Raw genomic sequence first — 19,944 nt, forward strand, 5'->3', positions numbered from 1 at the left:
TCCCCCCGGTACGCGAGCCTCTCACTGCTGTGGCCTCTCCCGTTGCGGAGCACAGGCTCCGGACGCGCAGGCTCAGCGGCCATGGCTCACGGGCCCAGCCGCTCCGCGGCATGTGGGATCTTCCCGGACCGGGGCTCGAACCCGTGTCCCCTGCATCGGCAGGTGGACTCTCAACCACTGCGCCACCAGGGAAGCCCCAGGGTTTTCTATTTTTGACACCAACAGAGTTACCAAAATAGAGAGATCTTCCCTGTGTTATCCTGGTTATGAGATGAAAAATGAGTGTAAAAGCTGTTGTCATTATGAGAGCTTCCTTCTCCATCCTTCTCCCCAGCCATCGGCTGCCCGCACAGCTTTTTTAGCATTTAGTATTTAGTAACAGGTAGTGAGAAAACGATTAAGCATTGTTTTTAATCTCAAGGCTATGAAGGCTTTTCTTATTTCTTTTGCTTTTGCAACACTGCATTTATGAAATTTGAATACTTGTAGATGTTGTGTGTGAATAGTTTACGGGGGGTGGGGGGACCCTGGGAAGAACTATCAAAACTGTGCTCAATTATTAAAATGAATGAGCTCTCTCTGTGTCTGTGTTATTGATCTTCATATTCAAGGGTGGATTCAGGTGGCAAAGATTTTCTCTGCCCCAGTGGGATTGAGATTCTCTGTGTTTTTGTAGATATGTCAAACACTGCACAATTTCTGGATTGAGAAGGGAAAACTGAGTACTGAGTTCTGTACTAATGTCCTGGTGACCCTCACAGCACTGGTATAAGGGAATGGACAAGGGAGTGTCACCTGACATTGCAGACAGAATTTCAAAGGCAAAGAAGTCCTAGTGTAAGACCTCTTTTTTTTTCATTTCCACTCACCTTTTCGGTTCTAACTTTGCAATTAGCTGCCATCATGTGCTCATGGTTCTGTACTGGTCATTGTTCTAAGCGAGTCAACCAGTTATGACCCCCCGCCCCATGTAGGAAAGGGATAGAGGTGTGGGCATATGCTGCCACGGGGTGGGGGGGGGGGGAAGGTCATTAACTGAAATAAATGTCAATAATAGAAATAGCTAATGTTTAATAAACACCTACTATGCCAAACATTTTACATCCACTTCAGTTAATCCCTCAGGACACTGTAAGTCATTTTATCCCAATTTCGTTGATAAAACAAACAAACAAACAAAAATACTGAAGCTGAGAGAGGATAACTGATAGGCTCAAACTATCCCACAACTACTGGGTGACTGTGTCAAAATTAAGTCCATATCTTTCTAGCTAAAAAGCCCATGTTCTTTACACCACACTAACAGATTAGACAAGGTATAAGTAACCAAGGATATTTTTAAAGCTATTGTGCTAGGTACAGATTCTGCACCAAGAATAGCTGGGTAACAGCGGTGGTATAAACCTCTGGTTTATGCCGTCGAAGTATCTTGGTTCCTTAGTTTAGAAACATTCGTTAACTGGATTCATGCTAATTTTTACTTTTATTTATTCTGTTGTTTTTTCAGCTTTATTGAGGTATAGCTGACAAATAAAATTATAAGATATTTAAAGCGTACAGCATGATGATTCACCAAATAATGTTTTTCCAAAGAACAGCAACTTTCACTTATATAACCACAATGCAATGAACCAATCCAAGAAATTTAACACTGATACAAAACTAGCATTTACTATATAGTCTACGTATAGGTGACATTGTATCCTTAGTGCATTGTATCAGGAGGTAGGTATTGTCAGTTTGTCCTGTTATTAGTGGTATTAAGTTTCATCACCAGATTCTTCTGTTATAAACGTAAAGGTATTATTTTACTTTTGTAATTAGTAATTAGCATTTGGGGAATATGTACTGACTGTATAAATATCATTTTCTCCAATTGTCTTTCACCCAGTCTCATTCTGGCCTTCATTGATGAAATTACACTGAACCAATTTTTATAATGATGGTTACAAAATATCTGGATTCTTAAACCTCAATAATCTGCCAATTTCTTTTTCCCCCAGGTTTATTGAGATACAATTGATACGTAACATTGTGTAAGCTTAAGATATACAATGTGTTGATTCGATACACTTGTATATTGCAAAATGATTACCGTGATAGAATTAGCTAACACTTCCATCCTGTCATATAATTACCATCGCTTTTTTTGTGGTGAGAACATTTAAGATATACTCTTTGCAGTAACCCACAGGTTTTGACATGTTGCACTTCCATTTGCATTTGTTTTGAGATACTTCTTGATTTATCTTTGATTTCTTCTTTGACCCATTGGCGTTCAGGAACATGTTGTTTAATTTCCACATATTTGTGAATTTTCCAGTTTCTTCCTGTTATTGATTTCTAGCTTCATACCATTGTGGTCAGAAAAGATACTTATGATTTCAATCTTCTTAAATTTACTAACACTTGTTTCTGACCTATCATTTAATCTATCCTAGAGAATGTTCTGTGTGTGCTTGAGAAGAATGTGTATTCTGTTGCTGTTAGATGGAATGTTCTGTATATTTCTGTTGGTTCCATTGGTCTAAATTGTGTTTCAGGTGCAACATTTCCTTGTTAATTTTCTGTCTGGATAACCTATCCATTGTTGAGAGTGTGGTATTGAAGTCCCCTACTATTATTGGATTGTTGTCTCTTTCTCCCTTCAGATCCGTTAGTATTTGCTTAATGCATTTAGGTGCTCCAATATTGGGTGCATATACATTTATGATTATTATATCTTCTTGACTAATTGGCCACCTTATCATTATATAATGACCATCTTTGTCTCTTGTTACCATTTTTGCCTTAAAGTCTATGTTGTCTGGTATAAGTATAGCTACTCCTGCTCTCTTTTGTTTCCACTTACGTGGAATATCTTTTGCCATCCCTTCACTTTGAGCCTATGTGTGTCCTTAAAGCTGAAGTAAGCCTCTTGTAGGCAGCATATAGTTGGGTCTTGTTTTCTACCCATCCAGCTACTCTCTGCCTTTTGATTGGAGAATTCAATCCATTAGCATTTAGAGTAATGATCGATTGGTAAGGACTTACTAATGAGATCTTTTAAATTGTTTTCTGGCCATTTTGTAGTTCTATTTTTCTTTTATTCCTTTCTTGCTGTCTTCCTTTGTAAATTGAGGAATTCCTTAGTGGTACGCTTTACGTTTACCTTCCTTAGTGGTACCCTTCCTCTTTACCTTTTGTGTATGTACTGTACATTTTTGCTTGGCGGTTCCCATGTGGCTTACATAGAACATATATATAACAGTCTATCGTACACTGATAATTTCATTTTGATTACATACAAAAACTCAATCCTTCTTCTACGCCCTTTTATATTTTTATGTCACCATTTACATCTTTTTATATTGTGTAACGATTGACGTTAACAAATTGTTGAAGCTATAGCCATTTTAATACTTTTGTCCTTCAACCTTTATATAGAGTTAAGTAGTCAACACATCACCATATTACAGTATTCTGAATCTAACCCTATGCTTACTTTTACCAGTGTGTTGTATATTTTCACATGTTTTCATGTTACTAATTAGCATCCTTTTGTTTCAGCTTGAAGAACTCTTTTCAGCATTTCTCGTAAGGCAGATTTAGTGGTAAGGAATCCCCTCAGCTTTTGTTTATTAGGGAAAGTTTTTATTTTGCCTTCAATTCTAAAAGGCAGCTTTGCTGGGTAAAGTATTCTTGACTGTCAGCTTCTTTCTTTCAGCGTCTTGAATATATCATCCCATTCTCTCCTGGCCTGCAAGGTCTCTGCTGAGATATCCACTAATAGCCTTATAGAAGTTCCCTTGTACGAGTTTTTTTTTTTCTTTTGCTGCTTTTAGAATTCTCTCTTTGGTTTTAGACAGTTTTTGTTGTTGTTGTTGTTGTTTTGTTTTGTTTTACATCTCTTGGAGAAGATTGTTTTGGGTTGAAATTTTTAGGTGACCTATTAGTTTCATGAACTTGGATATCTTAATCTCTTCCCATGTTTGGGAAGCTCTCAGTCATTATTCTTTAAATAAGCTTTCTTCTCCTTTTCCCCTCTCTTCTCCTTCTGGAACTCCAATGACGTATACATTATTTTTTATGGTGCCCCATAATTCCCCTAGGCTTTCTTCATCCTTTGCCATTCTTTTTTCTTCTTGCTCATTGATTGGATAATTTCGATTGGTCTATCTTCGCACTCATTGATTCTCTCTTCTGTTTGCTAAAGTCTACTGTTGAAGCTCTCTGTTGAATTCTTCAGTTCAGTTATTGTATTCTTCAGCTCCAAAATTTCTGTTTGGTTCTTTTTATTTTTTCTATCTTTTTTAGAACTTCTCATTTTGTTCTTGTATTGTTTCCTGATAGCATTAAATTGTTTATCTGTGTTCTCGTGTAGCTCTCTGAGCATATGTAGAATAATTATTTTGAATTCTTTATTGGGCAATTCCTGGATCTCCATTTCTCTGGGGCCAGTTGCTGAAATGTTACTGTATTCCTTTGGTGGAGACATGTTTCCCTGATTCTTCATGATCCCTGTAGCCTTCAATAGATGTCAGCATATTTGAAGAAGCAGTCATTTCTTCCAGACTTGATGGACTGACTGCTGTAAGGGAAGCCTTTTACCTGCAGAAGGGGGCATACTGGATCATGTTGTGACCCTGGGTCTACTGGTGCAGGGTGCCAAGTGTGGTCTGGAGAAGTGCAGTGTCTCTTCAGCTCAGGCCGCTGTGTGGTCCTTGGTGAGTACTGCATGGGGCGGGGGCTGGGGGCAGTCTGCAGTGGCTGCAAGGGCTGTTAGGATCCTAAACTGTACCTCCAGTTCCAGTAGCTAGTGTAGGCGGTGGGGGTGGCCAGAACTGGTGGTATACATATACTTGGTTGTGGAGGCCAGCTGCAGGTGCCCATGTAGTGACTGAGGCTAGTTGCAGACACACTCGTAGTGATGGGAACCAGGGCAGGTAGCAAGGGTCGGGCTAACTATGTGCTCTCTAGTAGCTGCAGGGGACCTGGCTGTTCACATGCTTTCCTGTGGCTGCATACTCTCCCCTGCTGGGTGTGCACCCTGCAGTGGAGGCTGGTGATGGGGTCAGGCTGGGGGCGTGCAGGTGCAAAGCCGGAGGTGGGCAGGGTGGTGCTGGCCAGTGACAGACACGGCCTGATCTGGGCCCACAAGCAGCTGTGGTCGTGCGTGCACTCACCCATGGCTGCTCACTCACCCGTGGCTACACACCCTCCCCCGGGCTTGCAGGCTGCAGTGGTGCACAGCTACAGGGGCTAGCCTCCAGAGCAGGCCGTGGGATCACCTAGGGGTGGGGAGCAGGCTGGGATTTTGCACTTAGGCAGCTGCAGAAGCTCTACCCGGCTGTGAGCATGGCTCCAGGGCTCTGATAGGGGTGGGGAGGGACTCAGGCGGCTGGCCTCTTACACTTGCCCAGCCGCAGAGAGCTCACTGGCTGCAGGTGTGATCTCGCTTCTGGTGGGTGGGGTGGCAGTAGGTGGGGAGCAGGGAGAGACTCAGGTAGTTAGCGTCATTGAACAGAATACCTGTGGGGCAAAAGCTGGAGATATCAGCAGCGCGTCTGCAGCAGCTGTGCTGGCCATTGGCTTCATCAGTGGGAAAACCTGAGTTTCTGTGCAGGGCGGGTCTCTGTGAATCACGCTCTCTCCCACTACGTGTCTGCTAATAATAGCCTCTGCTTTCCTTCCTAGCTCGTAGCCGGCTGTATTGACATTTCAGCTTTGCTGGTGGGGTGGGGTGAAACTGAAGCAGAACCTTCGTGAGGGGTCCCAGGAAGCTGAGGACGCTGTCACTCACCCCACTCTTAAGGAAGGGGTAAGTTTTGGTGAGGGGCACTCTTTCTAACTGGGAGCTTCCTTCTTAGCCCTGAACAACGCCAGCTGCAGGGGCTGGGGTGGAGGGGTGATGGGGGGCCGAAAGAATTCGTTTTTCTTTTCTTTGTGTGTGATTGTTCTCAGGTTTTTTGTTCCACGGTGTTGCTGAAAGTCCCTAAGTGGACTCTAGAGGTTTCCCAGAGCTGTTTCTGTTCAGGGAGAGTGTCCAGTCATTAATCTTTGTAGGGAGATCAGGAAGCTGGGTTCTCCTACGTCACTATCCCGTAACCTAATTTTCACTTACGAATGGACCTATTAAGAAATGGAGTGATTTTGCTTGGAGAAAAGAAGCCTTCAGAGTGGCTCAATAATATTTATGTAATCTACATTTTTATATTTATTTTGTGCATAAAGGATTTCTATCTGACAGAAAAGGCCAGTTATCGTCAATATTGTGTGTGGGGGGGGGTGTGGGTGTGTTATGAAGTAAAATTGCATGAGGAAGAAGCTAAGTTATAAAAGGACAATTTCTCAACTCTAAATGTTGTTGTGTATATACCATTCTGTGGACAAAAGGAAGTACTAAGAAACATTAGACATGAATAGTGGCCGCTATGAATTTATTTTCTTGATCTTACTCTGAGAACTGTACCTGTCTGATTTCTGGAAACAGCCCAAAGTATTATATTCTGAAACTTCATCCTTCGGAGAAGACTACTCCAAATACAGTTAATCTGACTTATGTTTTAAAAATTAGGCTCAAAAGACCTTCATAAGTTTCAGAATTACATTAGAATATTAAGTAATCACCAAGTTTACCATTGTGTTAGATCACTTGATTACTAAACATGGCTTCCTCTTTCCAGTCATGCAGTTCCCAATTAAGTAACAAGAAAATCACCAGCCCTCCCACTCACATAGAAGCTAAACATCACTCTTTCAGATCAGATGGGGGACGGTGGGGAATTCAGGGCAGAAGGAAGGAATCACCTTTGTCTTTCCTGAGATTTTAGAGCAAATTTCAGATATCCTTGCATTGGTTGATAAGAAAAAAGAATCATGCTATCTAAGCATTACCTGGGGTTAGTTAACGCACCTGTAGTGGCTGAAAATCACCAGAGCACACGATTCACATGGTAGTTATTCCATATGTAGCTAATGAAGGTCAGCACACCTATCTGATGATCCTGTTTTCCAGTTGGGACCTCTGCAGCACCTATCCAGGGCTAAAGTATTAAACTCAGGCAACTCTGCTGTCAACTTCCTGGTGCATTTATTACTCGGTGTTTCATTCTTCTAGGGCCAATGTGCCTGTGACTTTACTGAGATCAAAGGCCACATCCAACTCACAATGAAAGTAGACTGTAAAACTCCTTTCAGGAATATGACTTTTTGCACTTTTTTCCTTTGTAGAAAACATTCAGCAAATTTTACTTTCCACTTGGTAGGTAGAAAAATGCATTTTGAGAAATCTTCCTCTTTAAGATATTGTATATCGAGAGTGGAGGTGGAAATAGGGAAAAAATGAAACATCACTAGATGATACAGCATTAATTAGACGGAGTGAAACAAAATAGGGAATATTAAAATTAAATGGAGTGATTCTTTTTCCTTGCTTTAAAAAAAGTAAATAACATTTCAGTTGATTGCAGTGTGGCCCCGATTTTCCACTTCTCTCTGTATCCATGTCCTCTGATATGTGGCTTCACAGTTTCTTCCATCAAGAGGAGTGTATTTGCTCACCGCTTGAATCTGGGCTATTCCTGTGACTTGCACTGACCAATAGAATGCAGTGAAATTGATGTGTGTGTTCTAGAGTCTAGACCTCAAGAAACCTGGCATGCTTCTCTTCTCTCTTTTTCTCGTCTACCTTTTCCATGATAGTATGCCCAGGCTGGCTTGCTCAACGGTGAAATGTGTAGAATGGAGCAGATTCGACCTAGTAGTGCCGAATCTGGAGGGGTCCAGGATGAGAGTTGAAGGTGATTATATTCATGCTCACATTGCCTGGGAAAGTTTTCTGGGGGTTGCCATAAAGAACATGTTGGCTTCACTGTGAGTAAAAACACTATATCCTTTGAATTGTCATGACTTATGTGGCGTTTTACTTGCTTTGAAAATCCCTGGGATCATGGAGCCCAAATTGTTGCCACGTAGAAAATACAGGAAATTTATTTTAGACAGTTCTACCCAAATGACTAGCATGTTGTTCTATGTAGAAATAAGCTATCGGGCAATCTTACTGTCTGAAACAGAACTAAAAACTGGGGATGAGGGCAGGAGGAAGTGTCTGAGCTGCCAAAGTAGAACTAAAATCCACAAACAGTACATTAAACTCTGAAACCAAATCTGCCAAAAACAATCTGAAATTCAGTCAGAGCTTTTTCACACTTGCCATAACAAGCTTCGTGATCTTGGTCCCAGGGTTAAAAGAAGAGAGAAGAATTATTAGAGGTATACACACAATGGTACCAAGTGACATCTGAGAACCTAAAGAAAGGACAAAGAAAGAAATGCTACAAACAGACTCAAAAACTCAGAAGCGGGCTTCCCTGGTGGCCCAGTGGTTGAGAGTCCGCCTGCCGATGCAGGGGACACGGGTTCGTGCCCCGGTCCGGGAAGATCCCACATGCCGCGGAGCGGCTGGGCCCGTGAGCCATGGCCACTGAGCCTGCGCGTCCGGAGCCTGTGCTCCGCAACGGGAGAGGCCGCAGCAGTGAGAGGCCCGTAACTCAGAAGCACAACAATCTGGGGTCATTTAGTGTAAGGGCAAAGAGGTCCATATACCTCAACAGAACTTAAAGGCATCATGGTACTGTATTCCTTTTTTTTTTTCTTTTGGTACTGTATGTCTTCATTCATTCATTCATTCATATTCAACAAATGCTATAAACACTGAACTTTTTCTCTGGTCAGTGTACTGGCCAGAACCTAAAGGGCTGGGAATACTCATTAGAACCTACAATTTGACACAATAACATGTGTAGTGGCAATGATGTTTTTAATACTCCATTCACAAAAGAGTTAAATCATGTTGAGTCAGCTAAATATTCATGCACAGTGGTTAAGATTTTTGCCTTTGTTTAAAGGGTAAATTTTCAGTTATCTGGAAAGTGCAGATATTGAGAATGACTCATTTCAGGGTGTTCCTAGACGGCTTAAGTTTTGCATTATTAGTATGTCTAATAATAAGTTAGTATGTCTAATTTCCAGTACAGGAATGTCCACATTTCTTGGAGAAAGGGAAGGCGAACTTGTATAGGTTTTCCTTAAAAAAATAAACTTTGTTTACAATTAATTTAAAGATAAAAATCAAGAATTAGGTTGCTTTAAAAGTGGGGAGGGGAAAACAGTTACATGATATTTAAGGCATTGAAAAAGAAAAGTAGTTTTATGCTTATAAAAACAATGCCTTAAATCTTCTGCTGAAAGTGAAAAATACAGAATATACTAAAAAAAGTTTTTTCTTTTAACTTTCACTTTCTTACTGGTATTTAAAAACAAAATTAGTTATTTTCAGAAATGAGGAAGTTTTGACCTGCTGGATAAAGTTCTGCTGAAGGTGGTATTGATTGCTTTCAGATGGCAGAGAACTTATAAGCTCTTCTCTAAGTGAAGATTATACTGGGAAAATGAATCCAAAGCATACCCAGCATTTAGAAAAAACATAGCCTTGTTAAATAGTCATGAAACCCACAAGTCACGTGGAAAAGACAGATTGAACTACACAATAAAAATTCAGACACTTACAGTTCAAGATGGTGAACTGACCCTAAGCAATTGTCCTTCTCTTTCTCCCAAGACTCATAAAGCACATTTAAAAATAATAATAGTATAACCCATGCAAAAAGAATAGAAGAGGACCATCAAGGGATAAAAGATTTCAACATATTCCTAGAAGCTGGATAATTGGTAGAGGAGTGGTGATTCATGAACTGGGATGGAGGAAACCAAAACCAGAATTATGTGAGGAGGAGACTAAAGCTTAGGAAGATGCCTACCTATCCTGAAGAATGCCAGAGGGTTTAGGGACATGGAGATACCAGAGGTAAAGAAGGAGAATAGTGACAACTGTGACTGACAAGAGTAGAATCCCTCATCCAACCAATGAAAGTTCCAGAAAGAGTACAGAGATAGCAGGTGGGAGAAAAGCATCAAAGAGATAAGATAATTTATCTGCGCTAAATGACACAAGTCATCACGCTGATAGATTCCACTGAGTAACCAGTACATTGAAAACACATCCCCACATCTAGACACAATTTTACAACATTTCAGAATATCAGGTTAAAGCAAGATGGCAATAGCCTACAGAGAAGAAAAATTAAAGCAAAATCAAACAAATCAAAACACAGTTAACCCATAATGCAGAAAGACTCAAACTGTTTCTACCAACACTGGCAACTAGAAGACCATGAACTAAGGCCCTCAAAGTTTTGCTGGAAGTTATATTCAACCTTGAATTCTATGCTATCTCAGAGTAGGGCCTCTCAAAAGCAGAGTTTAAAGCAAAGATTAAAGTGGTGATACTTTGCTTGCTAGGTATAAGCCCAGGGTGGTGAGGGTGAGGAACAGGGGAAGTGAGGCAAGGAAGTATGAAGCACCAGATGTTAAGCATCACTGCACTGACCACCGATTCACATTGAGCCCCAAACTCATTACGTGTGTATGCTCAGTGCTTGAGTCTTCTCTCGAAGGTCTTCGAAAGGCACTGCACCTCCAAGTGGTCCAAGAAAGAAAGGGGTGGGAATTTATCTTGCCAGTGTATTCCTCGTGTCTGTTTTCCACTGGTCAAGATCCATTCCATGGGACTGTAACCTCCTATGACGTTGCAATATAAGATATATATATATTCCGGACTACTGGCCAGATCTCCTAAAACCTTTGTAATTTCCTAAGCAATATAGGTGCTAGGAACATCTTTTGTTCTAATATTTGGTCTTTGACCCCAGTTGCTGATACAGAACTCCTAAATCTCTTGGAATTTCCTGAGTGATGGGAGCATCTTTGGTTCGAATGTGGTGACTGTTGGTGGACAGAATTCTAGAGAGTTTTAGTATAGGGGCTGGTCACCTGAAAGATCAAGCCATAATTAGAAGCAGGGAAATTTCAGCTCCACTTCCCTATCCTCCAGAAAGGGGAGAGGGGCTGGTGATTGAGTTAATAACTGATCCTGCCTGTGTGATGGAGCCTCCGTAAGCGTCTCTGAACTGCAGAGTTCGGAGAGCCTCCAGGTTGCTGAACACATAGAGGTGCTGAGAGGGTGGCACGTCCCAAGAGGGTGTGGAATCTCTGCGGCTCCTCCCCCGTACCTCAAGCTATGCATCTCTTCCATGTGGCTATTCCTGAATTGTATCCTTTTATAATGAACTGGTAATCTAGAAAGTAAAATGTTTTCCTGAGTTCTGTGAGTTGATCTAACAAATTATCAAAGCTGAGGAGGGGATTGTGGGAACCCCAATTTATAGCCCGTGGGTCAGAAGTACAGGTGACAACCTGGGACTTGTGATTGGCATCTGAAATGGGAGCCATCTTGTGGGACTGAGCCTTTAACTTGTGTAATCTGTTGATAACTCCAGGTAGATGGTGTCAGAACTGAATTGAATTGTAGGACACCCAGCTGGTGTTGGAATATTGGTCACACTTTTGGGTTGCATCGTCCAGCCTCAGTGACGTGTCAGGAACTAGGAAGACATCATACTCTGCATCGGGCCATTTCACTGAAGTCTGTGTGGGGAGGAAAGGAGCCAGCCCACACAGATGGGGCTCTGACCAAGAGGGAAAGAAAGGAGGCATTTGAGAGAATCCAAGAGAAAGAAGCACATAGTTTATATCCCATAACCCAGCTAAACACTCCATGGTGAGGCAGAATAAAGACATTTTCTGACTTCCATTTTCCTTTTTTTGAATTATTTATTTTGGCCATGCCTCGTGGCTTGCGGGATCTTGGTTCTCCCACCAGAGATTGACCCGTACCCTCAGCAGTGAAAGCACCGAGTCCTAACCACTGGACCGCCAGCAGTTAGCCAGGGAATTCCCTCGAATTATTTATTGACATATAATATATGTAAAGCAAGTTGTATAATGAGCACTAATCTTGACTGTACAACTCGAGAATTTTTTACATATGTAGGCACCGTGTAACACCATGAAGATCGCGATATAGAACATCTCCAGAACCCGATTTCCCTCATGCCCCTTGACAGTCAATCCCCTACCCCTTAGAGGTAACCACTGTTCTGACTTCTAATATCATATACTTGTTGTTTTTTGCAAGCTCTGAATTTCATACACATGGAATCCTGTAGTATATGCAGTTTTGTGTCTTTTGCTCAAAAATCTTCCTGCGATTCATCCATGTTGTGTGCAGCAGAAGTTTCTTCTTTTTTATGGTGGTGTAATCTTCCATTGTGTGATGCCACTGAAATTCATTTATCCATTCTTCCATTAATAAACATGTGGTTTGTTTCCAAGTTTGGGTTATCATGAGCAAAGCTGCTCTAAACATTCTTATATATCTTCTGGTAGACATATGCATATATGTAGGAGTCAGATTCCTTGATCATAGAATAGTGTATTTTTTGAAGGTTTTTATTTTTTATTTTTATTTTTTAATTCCTGGCTGTGCTGTGCAGCATGCGGGATCTTATTTCCCCAATCAGGGCTCAAACCCATGCCCCCTGCAGTGGCAGTGCAGAGTCTTAACCACTGGACCACCAGGGAAGTCCCTGCAGGTTCTTAATAGACACTTTCAAACTTTTCCAAAGTGGTTGTCCCAATTTATAACTTACTAGCACGCTATGAAGGTATAATAATTAAGAAAGTGTGGTATAAGGGCAAGGATATAAAATAAGCTATATATATTTTTTCAAGTTTATATGTATATTCAACTTAATATATATTAATAAATCAAGTTAATATATTAACTTGATGTAAACCAAATGTACGATTGCAATTAAGTCAAGGGAAAGGATGGTCTTTTCTATAAATGGTGCTGGAACAATTCTACATCCATATGGAATCATATAAACCTTGACCTCTACCGAAATTAGAGATCAGCATAGACCTAAGTGACCTAAATGGAAAAGGTAACGAACAAAACTTCTAGAATAAGACATAGGAGACTATATTTATGATCTTGGGGGTAGGCAAAGATTTCATAAACAGTATACGATGAGCACTAACCATAAAAGAAAAAAGTTAAAAATCCGACTTTATAAAATTAGGAACTTCGGTTCATCAAAAAATATCATTAAGCAAGTAAAAAGACAAGTCACAGATGGGGAGAAGATAATTACAATACATATATCCATAAAGGACTCATATTCCAAATATATAAAGAACTTGTACAGATCTGTAACAGAGACAAAAAAATTCAAAATGAATAAAACACTTGGACAGTCACTTCTCAACAAAATATATCTAAATAGCCAATAAACATGAAAATTTCTCAATATTATCAGGAAAACTCAAATTAAGATCACAAGGCAATCCTACCTCGTATCGACCAATACAGCTAAAATTAAAACTTTTGGTGTTAGTGGGTACATGGAGCAATTGGAACTCTAAGACATTTTCAGATTTTTAGGTACACTAAAATTAACCTCCCGTAACTCTTTCCTGAGAAGTCACTTGAGGCTGTATTTTTGAAAAATGAGGAAGTAATCTAAAACAAATGAGGAAATGGGATCTAGAAAGCAATTGTTCTAACCCAGGAGAACAGAGAAAAAATGTCCCAGGATTATGGCTGTGGTGTATTTCAGGCTGAGCAGCTGTTTCAGACAGAAGCAGAAGAGTGCTCCAAAATGATCTCCAGGAAATAAAGGAAGTTGATGGAATAAGTAAAGTGTTAGAGAGCTGGGTTTCTTGAGCATGTGGGAAAAGCATTGGATGGGAGTTAAAAAAAAAAAAAAGGAATCCATTCAGACGTCACTCTAGGAATATTCTCTCTTTAGTGGTATAGACATGACATTAGATCCATAGAGAAGGAAAAATAATACTAGCACAACTCAGCTCGAAGATAATAATACTAATAAAAAATAATGATCTATATTATGTATAATGTTATAATGTCATAATAATGTAAATGTTGTTTATTGGTTTTCTGATTTCAGAATTATTACAAGCATACGTCATTTTATTGTCCTTCCCTTTATTGTGCTTTGCAGATATTGTGTTTTCTTACAAATTGAAAATTTGTGGCAACCCTGTGTGGAGCAGGTCTGTCGGCACCATTTTTCCAACAGCATTATTTTTAATTAAGGTATGTACATTGTTTTCCTAGACATAATGCTATTGCACACTTAATAGACTACAGTATAGTATAAACATAACTTTTATATGCACTGGGAAACCAAAAAATGTGTGTGACTCGCTTTATTGAGATATTCGCTTTATTGTGGTTGTCTGGTACTGTAATATCTCTGAGGTCTGCCTGTAGACAAATCACAGGAGAATTAGGTATATGTAAAAAGTTCTGGAAAGATGCACACCAAAATAATGATATGATAATCTGAGGAAGTAAGAGAGATTTGGGGTTAGGTGAAAGGGAATTCTCACTTTTACTCCATGTTGTGTTGTGTTATGTTATGTTATGTTACTTTTTGGATATTCTGATCAGATTTCACATGATCAGATTCATGCATAGATATTGCTTACAAAACTTCAGCCTGTTCTAAATTTCGGTGGGAAATGCAATCCCGGTCAGTCCATCTTATGTCTTTCCTCTTTTGAAAAACTTTCAAGGCTTCCTACTACTTCAGAATAGAGCCCCGACTTTTTAATGTGACTTAAAAGGGACTGTGTTTACTTCTTTGGCTTCACTTCTTTACTTCTTGATTTTGTACCTAATAATATTGATATTATGCCTAATATCAAGGGAACTGGAAAGTGCTATCCTGCCACATGCCTACAAGTAATACTTGACACTTGTGGAGAGCACCAGCAGTTCATGGTCCTTTTGTATACAAAATACGCTCAGCCCTTGCAGAAGGTTGACAACCCCAAAGGTCTCCCTTCCTGTCACAGCATTAAGCTCAAAGCCCAGGAATGTTGGTTGATACCCAGGAGTTACTGTAATTTCTACCTGCAAGCCAGTCAGTTCTCAGTTAACAGCCAAGAGCACGTTGCCAACATTAAGTTTTCCATCTTTCCCTCCTAGAGCTACAGGCTTAATAGATACATGATTTTAGATACAAGTGACTACAGGCAACATTTTTAACAAATGCTTTGCCTCTTGCATAACAAAGATCTTCACTTTTTCAGCCTTCAGTATCTGCTTTTTTGCCACTCACCAACAGATCGCTATGTCAAAGTCATTTATTTTAGAGGTTTTTCTCTTTAAGTTTTCCTTTTTTTTTTTTTTTTGGCTGCGTTGGGTCTTTGTTGCTGCCTGCGGGCCTTCTCTAGTTGCGGCGAGCGGGGGCTACTCTTCATTGTGGTGCGCGGGCTTCTCATTGCGGTGGCTTCTCTTGTTGCAGAGCATGGGCTCTAGGCACACGGGCTTCAGTAGTTGTGGCACGTGGGCCCAGTAGTTGTGGCTCGCGGGCTCTAGAGTGCAGGCTCAGTAGTTGGAGTGCATGGGCTTAGTGGCTCCGCGGCATGTGGGATCTTCCCGGACCAGGGCTTGAACCCGTGTGCCCTGCATTGGCAGGTGGATTCTTAGCCACTGTGCCACCAGGGAAGGCCTATTTTAGGTTTTGTCACAGTATGCCCTACTTCTGATCTCAGTTTCTATGTCAGTAAGTCAGGATTAGGCTCTGCTGCAGTAACAAACAACTTCCAAATCTTACCAACTTAAAGCAATAGAAGCTTACTTCTTGCTATACTACATGACCATTGCATGTTGGCTGGGGGTGAGGGGAGACTGTTCAACATTTTCCTCCTATATGGACCCAGGCTGGGGCAGACTCCATCTTCTTGCTTCTGCTATGTGCTAAAGATGCTATATGCTTCACCTCATTGAATCCTCACAACTATTATTCCTGCTTTTCAGAGGAGGAGATTGAGGCATAGAGATATTAAGCAATTTTCCCAGTGTCATACCTCTAGGAAACAAAGCAGTTAGGACTTGAATCTGGGTGGTGTGTCTCCCACCAAGCTTAACTACTACCCTGGATCTTCATAGAATAATGACGAAGGATCGAGGTAAATGAATGAAGATACTGACGTTCACTGGGATAGAGGGTAGGAGTTTACCTCAGAAGATGAACTTGGAAAATCACTTCTATGGTATTCTTGCTAAAATTGCTAAAAATGCCTAGCCTGAATTCAGTCAAGATCAGACAAACCCAAATTGAGGGACATTCTTAAAAAATACCTGGGCAGGTACTCTTCAAATATGTCAAGGTCATGGAAGACAAAGACGTTGAAAGTCTGTTCCATATTAAGGGAGACAAAACAACTACATGCAACATGTGGACCTGGACTGGATTCTGGACCAGAAAAAGAACATTAGTCAGACAATTGATGAACTTAAGGACTGTGGATCAGATAACAGTATTTTGCTAATGTTAACTCTCTTATTTTTATCATTTCTCTGTGGCATGAAAAATGATAACATTTGGGTAAACTAGGGGATGGGTATTCAGGAATTCTTTGTGGTATTTTTCTCACTTTTTTTGTTTTTTGCAAGTCGAAAGTTATTTCAAAATTAAAAGTTGAAAAATGGGAAAAAAAAAGATGATCTTGGAAGAGAATCCTACTTTCAAACCCAGAAGTTTAATTAGTGACAATATATAAGAGCGAAATTAGGTTATGATGTTAAGTAAACAGTTAACCATTGAGTAAGAATAACGTGCACCTATTTTAGTAATTCCATTTACTTTGACAAAATGCTTAAGGCATAATCCTTGAATATAGTGCAGTATGGTTTCCAGATCTAGGGCCACCGTGGGTCCTGGAGTACCTGTGATTATCTGGGGAGATTGGATGTGAGAGGTGAATGGCTGTGGAAGGGGTTGGTGTTGCTTGAAGCCCTAGGTGCTCTGTGGATGGTCAACTCGAAGCAGCATTCTAGGTGGAAAAGAACCACCCTGAATGGAGAAAACTGGGTTCCTCTTACAGACTTCCTTCAGGGCGTGCTGGACAGGAGCTCTGAGTGATGTGTGCCTTTGTCTCCTGCTGCGGGATGAGAGTTCAGCTGTCTACCATCTAGTGGGGCTCCAAGAAACAGGAAACTGAGAACGGAACACAGAGGACAGTCGTGTTTTGCGGTCGTGTATGAAAATTGTCTCTAACACTTGGGAAAGGAGGACTAGCGAGTGTTGGACATGACAGAAAAGTCCACTGATATCAGTGAGATTGTGGGGTGGGCAGCAACTGTCACCACAGCTGCAACCACAAGGGATGCCATCCACCTCGTTCATGCATGACAACTGATCACACCCTCCCTCCTTGCGAAACTCTCTTCCCTGGACTTTTCGGGACCCCACCCTCTTCTCATTTTCTTCTGACTACACTGCCTGTCCCCCAGGCCTTCCCACTCCAGTGTGTGGAGACTCCATTTCCTTACCCAGAACCTCAGCCTGCCCTTGACTCTTCTCTTACACACCACAGGCAGTTCATTATCAAGTCCTCTCGACCGTATCTTGAAAGCATGTCCAGAATCGAACCTCCTCTGCTTCTCATCACCTCCACCATAACTACCTTAGTCTGAGCCACTGTCATCTGTCACCTGCACTACCGCAGTGGCCCTGCTAATGGGGCTCTTTGCTTCTGTCCCCACCGGCCTACTGTCCACTGTCAACACAGCAGCCATGGGGATCACATCCCTCCTCGGCTCAAAAATGTCAGCGCAACGTCATCTCACGCAGAAGTGGTCCCATGTGATCAAGTCCCCTGGTACCTATTTGGTCTTATTTCCAATTAAGTCCCTCCTTTTCTCACTCAGCTCCAGCCACACTGGCCACTTTCTGTCCCTTAAACATACCAAGATTGGTTTCACCTCAAGATCTTTACGCTTATGGTTCCGTCTGCCTGGAAGGCGCCTTCTCTCAGGAATCTGTGTGATCCACTCCCTCACCTCCTTCCCTTCTCAGATGAAATGTCACCTTTATGAGAGAGGTCTGCTCTGACCACCCCATCTGAGACAGCAGCCCTGCCACTGTCCCCTCCCTGAATCACCCCCCGGCCAGTGTAACTTCTTACTTATTATGACTTCTCTATGGCACCTTTTACCCCCTGAACATACCTGTTTATCGTCTGCCTCTCCAATAGGATGTAAGCTCCACGACAGGAGAGTTTTGTTCATTCGTTTCCCCAGAGCCTGGAATGGTGTCTGGCACGTAATCAACCCTGAGTAAATGTTTACTGCATGAATTACTGACTTCATGCTGTACGTAGGAAGAGACTAGGGGAGGAAAGTAGGTCTTGGGAGTGTGGCAAGAGGAGGCCCAGAAGGGCTACTGAGGAATACAAATGAGACACCCAGCCCAGAGACCGCAAATGAAACAGAAGGATTTGGAATTCTGGTGATTTCTCTGAGGACGAGTTGCTACAAACCAGTAACTACTCTGTTTCTCCTACTTATACTCAGAGGCCTGGGAAATGCAGGTTCCAGTGTGATAGGTTTAAACTCTGACATATTTTAGCCATTTGAACAAATGGATATGTTTTATGGGAAAAGCTGGAGATCTCTGACTATCCATCTTGGGTAAGTGATCAAAGCCATCAGAGAGCCATGGTTTGGAATCTCAGGGAGAGCAGAGATTTTGAAGCTTAGACTTCAGGACACAATCAGTGGCGTCCTTCTGTCCCCTGGTGGCAGCACAGCTAACCTGCACAGGAAGACAAATGCCTGGAAGAAGAGAGGCAAAACAAAAATGTCAGGGTTCTCTCTCTCAAAGCCTGTAGCCACCAGAAGTGTGTGTGCACATGTGTGTTTGCCTGGGATAAAGATCTCGCAGTGTTTTTCCTTCCTGAAACCTGACCATGCTTCCTTACCCACATGACTTCAGCATCCCAGGGGACTGGTTTTAATGGAAGACATTACCCCGACAGCTAAGTTTTGATGTAAAACACACCCCTTAATCCAGGCTGTAGACAACCTCCTCTCATAACCGTCTGCCACATGTGCTTGTAGGAAGGATTTCTGTATGACTTCATGATGAGCCCTTCTCACTCCACTCCCTTCTATCAAGAGTCTACGAGTCCGGGGCTTCCCTGGTGGCGCAGTGGTTGAGAGTCCGCCTGCCGATGCAGGGGACGCGGGTTCGTGCCCCGGTCCGGGAAGATCCCACATGCCGCGGAGCAGCTGGGCCCGTGAGCCATGGCCGCTGAGCCTGCGCATCCGGAGCCTGTGCTCCGCAACGGGAGAGGCCACAGCAGTGAGAGGCCCGCGTACCGGAAAAAAAAAAAAAAAATTAAGAAAAAGAGTCTATGAGTCCAGCCATCCCTAACCTTCCCACTTCAGACTTTCACTTGCCGGAGGCATCTCCATCCCCCTTGTATTCTTCACTGTTTGCATCTTACCTCTGCCTAGCAACACACGTTTTATTCTTGTTTTTGTGTGACTGGAGATCTTATGTTTAAAATGTGTCCTGAACATAGTGGACTCCCAAGGCTAATGGTTCCCTTAACTTTAACATGCATACAGATCACCAGAGGAGAATGTCAAAAATGGAGAATTCCAGTTCTCCCCTACCTCACCCTCTACCTCTGATTCAGCACATCAAGCACGCACGGAGCCTGGGCATTTTCCTTTTAGCTGGCACTTCCGGTCTTCCCACTGTAGGTGGTTGGTCTATGGACAACACTTGGGGAATACTGGCCCAAATGGTAATAGAACAGACAGGGTTCTAAGGCCCCTCCTCTGACACTGCCCTGAACCATTAAAGCCAAAGAGTCAAAAATTTGTAAATATCATACGTAGAATTGATATGGGTTTTCTCATAAGATATGTCCTGTGGGCCGACTTGGAGAACAATATCGTCCAATGTTGCAAAGCCTTCTGGCCTCAGCTGCTGCTCATTCTCCGTCTGTCTTTCCTGTTTCTGGATCACGGCCAGCTTTAGCCAGGCTTGTTGCTTGAACCTGCTCCTTTGCTTGGTGCCAGTCTAAAACACTGGATTTTCTATTTGTTCCATTTTAGTTCTGTAGAGCCCTATAACATATTATGAGGGAAAAAGTACCAGAGAAGCTTCTGGA

At 41.9% G+C, this 19,944-nt stretch overlaps 2 long non-coding RNA genes across 4 annotated transcripts; both read left to right on the forward strand.

The window, feature by feature from the left end:
• The first annotated feature begins 102 nt into the window (after window positions 1–102).
• On the forward strand, window positions 103–14,017 carry LOC113611843 (uncharacterized). Of its 3 annotated transcripts, XR_003429628.1 has the most exons (4): window positions 103–837; window positions 3,550–4,706; window positions 5,677–5,800; window positions 13,968–14,017. It is a non-coding gene; the product is annotated as an uncharacterized LOC113611843 (long non-coding RNA). The 3 variants fall into 3 exon arrangements; XR_003429626.1 differs by lacking the exon at window positions 103–837 and having other exon boundaries at window positions 2,729–4,706; XR_003429627.1 differs by lacking the exons at window positions 103–837; window positions 13,968–14,017 and adding an exon at window positions 8,224–8,405 and having other exon boundaries at window positions 2,729–4,706.
• Window positions 14,014–16,223, forward strand: LOC113611844 (uncharacterized). The gene is made up of 2 exons (XR_003429629.1): window positions 14,014–14,062; window positions 15,926–16,223. It is a non-coding gene; the product is annotated as an uncharacterized LOC113611844 (long non-coding RNA).
• The last annotated feature ends 3,721 nt before the right edge of the window (window positions 16,224–19,944 follow it).

Source organism: Aethalodelphis obliquidens, unplaced genomic scaffold (genome assembly GCF_003676395.1).
Source record: "Aethalodelphis obliquidens isolate GAN/ISIS:26980383/991018 unplaced genomic scaffold, ASM367639v1 scaffold71, whole genome shotgun sequence".
Taxonomy (NCBI): Eukaryota; Metazoa; Chordata; class Mammalia; order Artiodactyla; family Delphinidae; genus Aethalodelphis; species Aethalodelphis obliquidens.